The following is a 10720-nucleotide window of genomic DNA, read 5'->3' on the forward strand; positions in this document are numbered from 1 at the left end:
AGTTGCTGATGTTAAACCACTTGCGGTTGTTGTTAAGCCAAGGGATGATGTTGGTCCTTGGGTGGTTGTGGATGCTTTTGGTGTTTCAGGGGATTAAAATGGAAAAGAATAGATCAGTATTAATTCAGAAAAGCACATTACAGTTGGATTGTCTACTATCTAAAAATTATATATGAAAAATTAACAATAAATGATCAGAACGTTCTCAGTCTATCAGAGCGAGAAGTAGGTTATGAACAAAAGAGGCCCATGGACCGAATCCTGAGGAACGCCAGAAATCACTTGAAATACATTTGAATGTGTACGAAATAATCTAATGATCAGTTGATGTCTGCTGGATAAAATGTTGTTACTTACAAATGGCTACAATTGAGTCTGGATCGACAGTGAGGTTGAAAGTGTTGTTGCCACTAGCCACAGCTTGAACCAATACGTCTATGGCCACCTCGGTTTGTGGGATCTCGTCAACTGGTACTGAATTGTTGAACTCCAGTTCCACTTCGACTTGCGTATTTCCCGTTTGAGGCCTTCAATAACCAGAATACCCTTAATTTTAATTGTGGGTTGCGCAAGTTGAGGTATGTATTTCATATACTTGAAATCTTACCTGAATCCAATGACAATGGTGCGGAAGAAAATGGAACCAAACGCTTGGAAAAAGATGAAGTCACACTGCAAGAAGAATCAAAGTTTAGGATCAAATTTCCTGAAATAATCAGCGGATTCTGAGAGTTCAAATGCTTGTACACACCATTGAAACCACTCTTGTTTCAAGTTCTTTGTATTGTTCACTGCTGCGATTGTTCAATTCTTCCACAAAAGGTTCCACCAGAGTGGCTCCAAGAGACACAACTGTTGAGGGAACTGAGATGATTGCAGTTGTTGTCAGTTGAGTTGCTGATGTTAAACCACTTGCGGTTGTTGTTAAGCCAAGGGATGATGTTGGTCCTTGGGTGGTTGTGGATGCTTTTGGTGTTTCAGGGGATTAAAATGGAAAAGAATAGATCAGTATTAATTCAGAAAAGCACATTACAGTTGGATTGTCTGCTATCTAAAAATTATATATGAAAAATTATCAATAAATGATCAGAACGTTCTCAGTCTATCAGAGCGAGAAGTAGGTTATGAACAAAAGAGGCCCATGGACCGAATCCTGAGGAACGCCAGAAATCACTTGAAATTGATTTGAATGTGTACGAAATAATCTAATGATCAGTTGATGTCTGCTGGATAAAATGTTGTTACTTACAAATGGCTACAATTGAGTCTGGATCGACAGTGAGGTTGAAAGTGTTGTTGCCACTAGCCACAGCTTGAACCAATACGTCTATGGCCACCTCGGTTTGTGGGATCTCGTCAACTGGTACTGAATTGTTGAACTCCAGTTCCACTTCGACTTGCGTATTTCCCGTTTGAGGCCTTCAATAACCAGAATACCCTTAATTTTAATTGTGGGTTGCGCAAGTTGAGATATGTATTTCATATACTTGAAATCTTACCTGAATCCAATGACAATGGTGCGGAAGAAAATGGAACCAAACGCTTGGAAGAAGATGAAGTCACACTGCAAGAAGAATCAAAGTTTAGGATCAAATTTCCTGAAATAATCAGCGGATTCTGAGAGTTCAAATGCTTGTACACACCATTGAAACCACTCTTGTTTCAAGTTCTTTGTATTGTTCACTGCTGCGATTGTTCAATTCTTCCACAAAAGGTTCCACCAGAGTGGCTCCAAGAGACACAACTGTTGAGGGAACTGAGATGATTGCAGTTGTTGTCAGTTGAGTTGCTGATGTTAAACCACTTGCGGTTGTTGTTAAGCCAAGGGATGATGTTGGTCCTTGGGTGGTTGTGGATGCTTTTGGTGTTTCAGGGGATTAAAATGGAAAAGAATAGATCAGTATTAATTCAGAAAAGCACATTACAGTTGGATTGTCTGCTATCTAAAAATTATATATGAAAAATTATCAATAAATGATCAGAACGTTCTCAGTCTATCAGAGCGAGAAGTAGGTTATGAACAAAAGAGGCCCATGGACCGAATCCTGAGGAACGCCAGAAATCACTTGAAATTGATTTGAATGTGTACGAAATAATCTAATGATCAGTTGATGTCTGCTGGATAAAATGTTGTTACTTACAAATGGCTACAATTGAGTCTGGATCGACAGTGAGGTTGAAAGTGTTGTTGCCACTAGCCACAGCTTGAACCAATACGTCTATGGCCACCTCGGTTTGTGGGATCTCGTCAACTGGTACTGAATTGTTGAACTCCAGTTCCACTTCGACTTGCGTATTTCCCGTTTGAGGCCTTCAATAACCAGAATACCCTTAATTTTAATTGTGGGTTGCGCAAGTTGAGATATGTATTTCATATACTTGAAATCTTACCTGAATCCAATGACAATGGTGCGGAAGAAAATGGAACCAAACGCTTGGAAGAAGATGAAGTCACACTGCAAGAAGAATCAAAGTTTAGGATCAAATTTCCTGAAATAATCAGCGGATTCTGAGAGTTCAAATGCTTGTACACACCATTGAAACCACTCTTGTTTCAAGTTCTTTGTATTGTTCACTGCTGCGATTGTTCAATTCTTCCACAAAAGGTTCCACCAGAGTGGCTCCAAGAGACACAACTGTTGAGGGAACTGAGATGATTGCAGTTGTTGTCAGTTGAGTTGCTGATGTTAAACCACTTGCGGTTGTTGTTAAGCCAAGGGATGATGTTGGTCCTTGGGTGGTTGTGGATGCTTTTGGTGTTTCAGGGGATTAAAATGGAAAAGAATAGATCAGTATTAATTCAGAAAAGCACATTACAGTTGGATTGTCTACTATCTAAAAATTATATATGAAAAATTAACAATAAATGATCAGAACGTTCTCAGTCTATCAGAGCGAGAAGTAGGTTATGAACAAAAGAGGCCCCTGGACCGAATCCTGAGGAACGCCAGAAATCACTTGAAATGGATTTGAATGTGTACGAAATAATCTAATGATCAGTTGATGTCTGCTGGATAAAATGTTGTTACTTACAAATGCTACAATTGAGTCTGGATCGACAGGTGAGGTTGAAAGTGTTGTTGCCACTAGCCACAGCTTGAACCAATACGTCTATGGCCACCTCGGTTTGTGGGATCTCGTCAACTGGTACTGAATTGTTGAACTCCAGCTCCACTTCGACTTGCGTATTTCCCGTTTGAGGCCTTCAATAACCAGAATACCCTGAATTTTAATTGTGGGTTGCGTAAGTTGAGATATGTATGTCATATACTTGAAATCTTACCTGAATCCAATGACAATGGTGCGGAAGAAAACGGAACCAAACGCTTGGAAGAAGATGAAGTCACACTGCAAGAAGAATCAAAGTTTAGGATCATATTTCCTGAAATAATCAGCGGATTCTGAGAGTTCAAATGCTTGTACACACCATTGAAACCACTCTTGTTTCAAGTTCTTTGTATTGTTCACTGCTGCGATTGTTCAATTCTTCCACAAAAGGTTCCACCAGAGTGGCTCCAAGAGACACAACTGTTGAGGGAACTGAGATGATTGCAGTTGTTGTCAGTTGAGTTGTTGCTGATGTTAAACCACTTGCGGTTGTTGTTAAGCCAAGGGATGATGTTGGTCCTTGGGTGGTTGTGGATGCTTTTGGTGTTTCAGGGGATTAAAATGGAAAAGAATAGATCAGTATTAATTCAGAAAAGCACATTACAGTTGGATTGTCTGCTATCTAAAAATTATATATGAAAAATTATCAATAAATGATCAGAACGTTCTCAGTCTATCAGAGCGAGAAGTAGGTTATGAACAAAAGAGGCCCATGGACCGAATCCTGAGGAACGCCAGAAATCACTTGAAATTGATTTGAATGTGTACGAAATAATCTAATGATCAGTTGATGTCTGCTGGATAAAATGTTGTTACTTACAAATGGCTACAATTGAGTCTGGATCGACAGTGAGGTTGAAAGTGTTGTTGCCACTAGCCACAGCTTGAACCAATACGTCTATGGCCACCTCGGTTTGTGGGATCTCGTCAACTGGTACTGAATTGTTGAACTCCAGTTCCACTTCGACTTGCGTATTTCCCGTTTGAGGCCTTCAATAACCAGAATACCCTTAATTTTAATTGTGGGTTGCGCAAGTTGAGATATGTATTTCATATACTTGAAATCTTACCTGAATCCAATGACAATGGTGCGGAAGAAAATGGAACCAAACGCTTGGAAGAAGATGAAGTCACACTGCAAGAAGAATCAAAGTTTAGGATCAAATTTCCTGAAATAATCAGCGGATTCTGAGAGTTCAAATGCTTGTACACACCATTGAAACCACTCTTGTTTCAAGTTCTTTGTATTGTTCACTGCTGCGATTGTTCAATTCTTCCACAAAAGGTTCCACCAGAGTGGCTCCAAGAGACACAACTGTTGAGGGAACTGAGATGATTGCAGTTGTTGTCAGTTGAGTTGTTGCTGATGTTAAACCACTTGCGGTTGTTGTTAAGCCAAGGGATGATGTTGGTCCTTGGGTGGTTGTGAATGCTTTTGGTGTTTCAGGGGATTAAAATGGAAAGGAATAGATTAGTATTAATTCAGAAAAGCACATTACAGTTGGATTGTCTACTATCTAAAAATTATATATGAAAAATTAACAATAAATGATCAGAATGTTCTCAGTCTATCAGAGCGAGAAGTAGGTTATGAACAAAAGAGGCCCCTGGACCGAATCCTGAGGAACGCCAGAAATCACTTGAAATGGATTTGAATGTGTACGAAATAATCTAATGATCAGTTGATGTCTGCTGGACAAAATGTTGTTACTTACAAATGGCTACAATTGAGTCTGGATCGACAGTGAGGTTGAAAGTGTTGTTGCCACTAGCCACAGCTTGAACCAATACGTCTATGGCCACCTCGGTTTGTGGGATCTCGTCAACTGGTACTGAATTGTTGAACTCCAGTTCCACTTCGACTTGCGTATTTCCCGTTTGAGGCCTTCAATAACCAGAATACCCTTAATTTTAATTGTGGGTTGCGCAAGTTGAGATATGTATTTCATATACTTGAAATCTTACCTGAATCCAATGACAATGGTGCGGAAGAAAATGGAACCAAACGCTTGGAAGAAGATGAAGTCACACTGCAAGAAGAATCAAAGTTTAGCATCAAATTTCCTGAAATAATCAGCGGATTCTGAGAGTTCAAATGCTTGTACACACCATTGAAACCACTCTTGTTTCAAGTTCTTTGTATTGTTCACTGCTGCGATTGTTCAATTCTTCCACAAAAGGTTCCACCAGAGTGGCTCCAAGAGACACAACTGTTGAGGGAACTGAGATGATTGCAGTTGTTGTCAGTTGAGTTGCTGATGTTAAACCACTTGCGGTTGTTGTTAAGCCAAGGGATGATGTTGGTCCTTGGGTGGTTGTGGATGCTTTTGGTGTTTCAGGGGATTAAAATGGAAAAGAATAGATCAGTATTAATTCAGAAAAGCACATTACAGTTGGATTGTCTGCTATCTAAAAATTATATATGAAAAATTATCAATAAATGATCAGAACGTTCTCAGTCTATCAGAGCGAGAAGTAGGTTATGAACAAAAGAGGCCCATGGACCGAATCCTGAGGAACGCCAGAAATCACTTGAAATTGATTTGAATTTGTACGAAATAATCTAATGATCAGTTGATGTCTGCTGGATAAAATGTTGTTACTTACAAATGGCTACAATTGAGTCGGGATCGACAGTGAGGTTGAAAGTGTTGTTGCCACTAGCCACAGCTTGAACCAATACGTCTATGGCCACCTCGGTTTGTGGGATCTCGTCAACTGGTACTGAATTGTTGAACTCCAGTTCCACTTCGACTTGCGTATTTCCCGTTTGAGGCCTTCAATAACCAGAATACCCTTAATTTTAATTGTGGGTTGCGCAAGTTGAGATATGTATTTCATATACTTGAAATCTTACCTGAATCCAATGACAATGGTGCGGAAGAAAATGGAACCAAACGCTTGGAAGAAGATGAAGTCACACTGCAAGAAGAATCAAAGTTTAGGATCAAATTTCCTGAAATAATCAGCGGATTCTGAGAGTTCAAATGCTTGTACACACCATTGAAACCACTCTTGTTTCAAGTTCTTTGTATTGTTCACTGCTGCGATTGTTCAATTCTTCCACAAAAGGTTCCACCAGAGTGGCTCCAAGAGACACAACTGTTGAGGGAACTGAGATGATTGCAGTTGTTGTCAGTTGAGTTGCTGATGTTAAACCACTTGCGGTTGTTGTTAAGCCAAGGGATGATGTTGGTCCTTGGGTGGTTGTGGATGCTTTTGGTGTTTCAGGGGATTAAAATGGAAAAGAATAGATCAGTATTAATTCAGAAAAGCACATTACAGTTGGATTGTCTGCTATCTAATAATTCATATATGAAAAATTAACAATAAATGATCAGAACGATCTCAGTCTATCAGAGCGAGAAGTAGGTTATGAACAAAAGAGGCCCATGGACCGAATCCTGAGGGAACGCCAGAAATCACTTGAAATGGATTTGAATGTGTACGAAATAATCTAATGATCAGTTGATGTCTGCTGGACAAAATGTTGTTACTTACAAATGGCTACAATTGAGTCTGGATCGACAGTGAGGTTGAAAGTGTTGTTGCCACTAGCCACAGCTTGAACCAATACGTCTATGGCCACCTCGGTTTGTGGGATCTCGTCAACTGGTACTGAATTGTTGAACTCCAGTTCCACTTCGACTTGCGTATTTCCCGTTTGAGGCCTTCAATAACCAGAATACCCTTAATTTTAATTGTGGGTTGCGCAAGTTGAGATATGTATTTCATATACTTGAAATCTTACCTGAATCCAATGACAATGGTGCGGAAGAAAATGGAACCAAACGCTTGGAAGAAGATGAAGTCACACTGCAAGAAGAATCAAAGTTTAGGATCAAATTTCCTGAAATAATCAGCGGATTCTGAGAGTTCAAATGCTTGTACACACCATTGAAACCACTCTTGTTTCAAGTTCTTTGTATTGTTCACTGCTGCGATTGTTCAATTCTTCCACAAAAGGTTCCACCAGAGTGGCTCCAAGAGACACAACTGTTGAGGGAACTGAGATGATTGCAGTTGTTGTCAGTTGAGTTGCTGATGTTAAACCACTTGCGGTTGTTGTTAAGCCAAGGGATGATGTTGGTCCTTGGGTGGTTGTGGATGCTTTTGGTGTTTCAGGGGATTAAAATGGAAAAGAATAGATCAGTATTAATTCAGAAAAGCACATTACAGTTGGATTGTCTGCTATCTAATAATTCATATATGAAAAATTAACAATGAACGATCAGAAGTTATAAGTCTATCGGAGCGAGAAGTAGGTTATGAAAAAAAGAGGCCCATGGACCAAATCCTGAGGGATTCCAGAAATCACTTGAAATGGATTTGAATGTGTACGAAATAATATGATGATCAGTTGACGTCTGCTGGACAAAATGTTGTTACTTACAAATGGCTACAATTGAGTCTGGATCGACAGTGAGGTTGAAAGTGTTGTTGCCACTAGCCACAGCTTGAACCAATACGTCTATGGCCATCTCGGTTTGTGGGATCTCGTCAACTGGTACTGAATTGTTGAACTCCAGTTCCACTTCGACTTGCGTATTTCCCGTTTGAGGCCTTCAATAACCAGAATCCCCTTAATTTTAATTGTGGGTTGCGCAAGTTGAGATATGTATTTCATATACTTGAAATCTTACCTGAATCCAATGACAATGGTGCGGAAGAAAATGGAACCAAACGCTTGGAAGAAGATGAAGTCACACTGCAAGAAGAATCAAAGTTTAGAATCATATTTCCTGAAATAATCAGCGGATTCTGAGAGTTCAAATGCTTGTACTCACCATTGAAGCCACTCTTGTTTCAAGTTCTTTGTATTGTTCACTGCTGCGATTGTTCAATTCTTCCACAAAAGGTTCCACTAGAGTGGCTCCAAGAGACACAACTGTTGAGGGAACTGAGATGATTGCAGTTGTTGTCAGTTGAGTTGCTGATGTTAAACCACTTGCGGTTGTTGTTAAGCCAAGGGATGATGTTGGTCCTTGGGTGGTTGTGGATGCTTTTGGTGTTTCAGGGGATTAAAATGGAAAAGAATAGATCAGTATTAATTCAGAAAAGCACATTACAGTTGGATTGTCTGCTATCTAATAATTCATATATGAAAAATTAACAATGAACGATCAGAAGTTATAAGTCTATCGGAGCGAGAAGTAGGTTATGAAAAAAAGAGGCCCATGGACCAAATCCTGAGGGATTCCAGAAATCACTTGAAATGGATTTGAATGTGTACGAAATAATATGATGATCAGTTGACGTCTGCTGGACAAAATGTTGTTACTTACAAATGGCTACAATTGAGTCTGGATCGACAGTGAGGTTGAAAGTGTTGTTGCCACTAGCCACAGCTTGAACCAATACGTCTATGGCCACCTCGGTTTGTGGGATCTCGTCAACTGGTACTGAATTGTTGAACTCCAGTTCCACTTCGACTTGCGTATTTCCCGTTTGAGGCCTTCAATAACCAGAATCCCCTTAATTTTAATTGTGGGTTGCGCAAGTTGAGATATGTATTTCATATACTTGAAATCTTACCTGAATCCAATGACAATGGTGCGGAAGAAAATGGAACCAAACGCTTGGAAGAAGATGAAGTCACACTGCAAGAAGAATCGAAGTTTAGAATCATATTTCCATAAATAATCAGCGGATTCTGAGAGTTCAAATGCTTGTACACACCATTGAAACCACTCTTGTTTCAAGTTCTTTGTATTGTTCACTGCTGCGATTGTTCAATTCTTCCACAAAAGGTTCCACCAGAGTGGCTCCAAGAGACACAACTGGTAAGGGAATTGAGATTACCGAAGTTGTTATCGGTCCACTCGTTGTTGATTCTTCTGGTGCTAGAAATCGCAAATGGACCACAAATGAAGTTGTTAGTTATGTTCTTGAGACCTCACGTAACATAATGGAATTTTTGAAATCTTTACTCACAAATTACTTTTGCCGTTTCTCGAACAACGGTGAATTTGAAAGGGTTGCTTGTACTATTCACAACCTGTAGCAATATGTTTACAACTACATCGTCTTTTGGGATTTGATCAGACGATGTATTGCTGAACTTCAGTGCCACTTCCACTTGCGTGTTTCCCATTTTTGGACTTCCAAATGAAAGAAAAAAAAAAAGGCCATCATTCGAAATGTTCAACTCACGGAATCATCTCGAAAATATTACCTAAATCCAATGAAGGTGGTTTTAATGAAATTAGTTCTAAATTCTTTGATATAGATGAAGTCACACTGTAAGAAGAATAGGTTTAGTCACTAATAAGTCAGAAAACGAGTTTCTTGGCGTGTTAAATTGTACGCACCATTGATACCACTTGTGCTTCAAGACTTTTGTGTTGTTCACTGCTACGATTGTTTAACTCTTCCACAAAAGCTTCCTCCAAGGTCATCACAAGAGACACGTTGACGGTTGTTCCATTTTCATTTAGTAGTACATTTCCACCAAAAGACATGCCAAATGCCATGGTCGCTACGGTTTGAAAATAATGGGATATACTTCTGAAGTCATTCACTCGTCTCAGAAGACTGTCATGTTTTTGTACTCACCTAGAAGGACTGCAATAGTCCCAGCATCCATAGCGTCCCCTCTTGCCCCTGCGAAATAATTGAATGAATAGATTCAATTCCAACAGTAGCGAGCAGCAAGAATTTTCTGTTGGTTTATTTGGACTTTTTCTTCACTAAATTCTCAAGTTCACTGAAAACATTAAAAAATAGTAAAAACATTCTTTCTCTCAAAATTTTCATGATTTGCTCAAATATTCAGTCAAAAAATGCCTAAAAGAAATCTTAAAATAAAATAAAAAAATCCCAACTCTAATAAATTCTCAACCTTTAAAAGCGTCCTCCCACAAATAGAGTTAACAAAATACTTACAAATTCAAAATGTTCAGAAAAAATTCCACCTCAAAGGCAAATTTTATTTAAAAAAGTAGTACTGACAAAAAAATGTTTTCCAGGAATTAATCTTAATATAAAAGAATCTCACAAGGCTCTCAAAACATTGTTAAAATTTACTTGAAAACAATTTCAATGTACAAAAACTCCCCCAAAAAATGTAATAAAAATGAAATTTTCCTCCAAAATGCAGTCATTTTAACAAAAATTCATAATCCTTAAAAAATGTTTAAACTTATTCAAAGTGTAAATACAGATACAGTTTGCAGCTTGTACGGTACATACATATTATTTGAAATACAAAATGTATTTATATTATCATTTGAATAATAATAGTATACATAGAAACAAATGCATGATGTATGGAATCGAGACGACTAATGTCCTTTTTTTTATATAACATATCCCGCATAACCTTGAATTATATTTCTGCTTTCATCGACATAATTTGTGATGGTATATACAGTTCAGTAAGTCGTTTCATTTGCATAAATGTACAGTACTTTGCAGCACACTGAAGCATAAAAGCCTCAACTTACCCAAACTAGAAGAAAGTGAAATGACTCTTTCTCGAGATGAATCCTGCTGAGGCGGATGAAGCCACGAGCCTGTCGTCCTTTTGTGGTTCACCTTTTGGACACGGAAGCCTTTTTTATCAAGTTATGCGGCGGCCATGAGACATCTTTCAGAAATGTCACTCTTAATC

General features: G+C 38.8%; 1 long non-coding RNA gene across 1 annotated transcript; it reads right to left on the minus strand.

The window, feature by feature from the left end:
• Positions 1–8813: 8813 nt before the first annotated feature.
• On the minus strand, positions 8814–10706 carry LOC133472450 (uncharacterized). The gene is made up of 6 exons (XR_009786727.1): positions 10554–10706; positions 9664–9711; positions 9420–9586; positions 9284–9348; positions 9043–9209; positions 8814–8951 (listed from the first exon to the last, which is right to left on the minus strand). It is a non-coding gene; the product is annotated as an uncharacterized LOC133472450 (long non-coding RNA).
• Positions 10707–10720: the final 14 nt, after the last annotated feature.

Source organism: Phyllopteryx taeniolatus, chromosome 23 (assembly GCF_024500385.1).
Source record: "Phyllopteryx taeniolatus isolate TA_2022b chromosome 23, UOR_Ptae_1.2, whole genome shotgun sequence".
Lineage (NCBI taxonomy): Eukaryota > Metazoa > Chordata > Actinopteri > Syngnathiformes > Syngnathidae > Phyllopteryx > Phyllopteryx taeniolatus.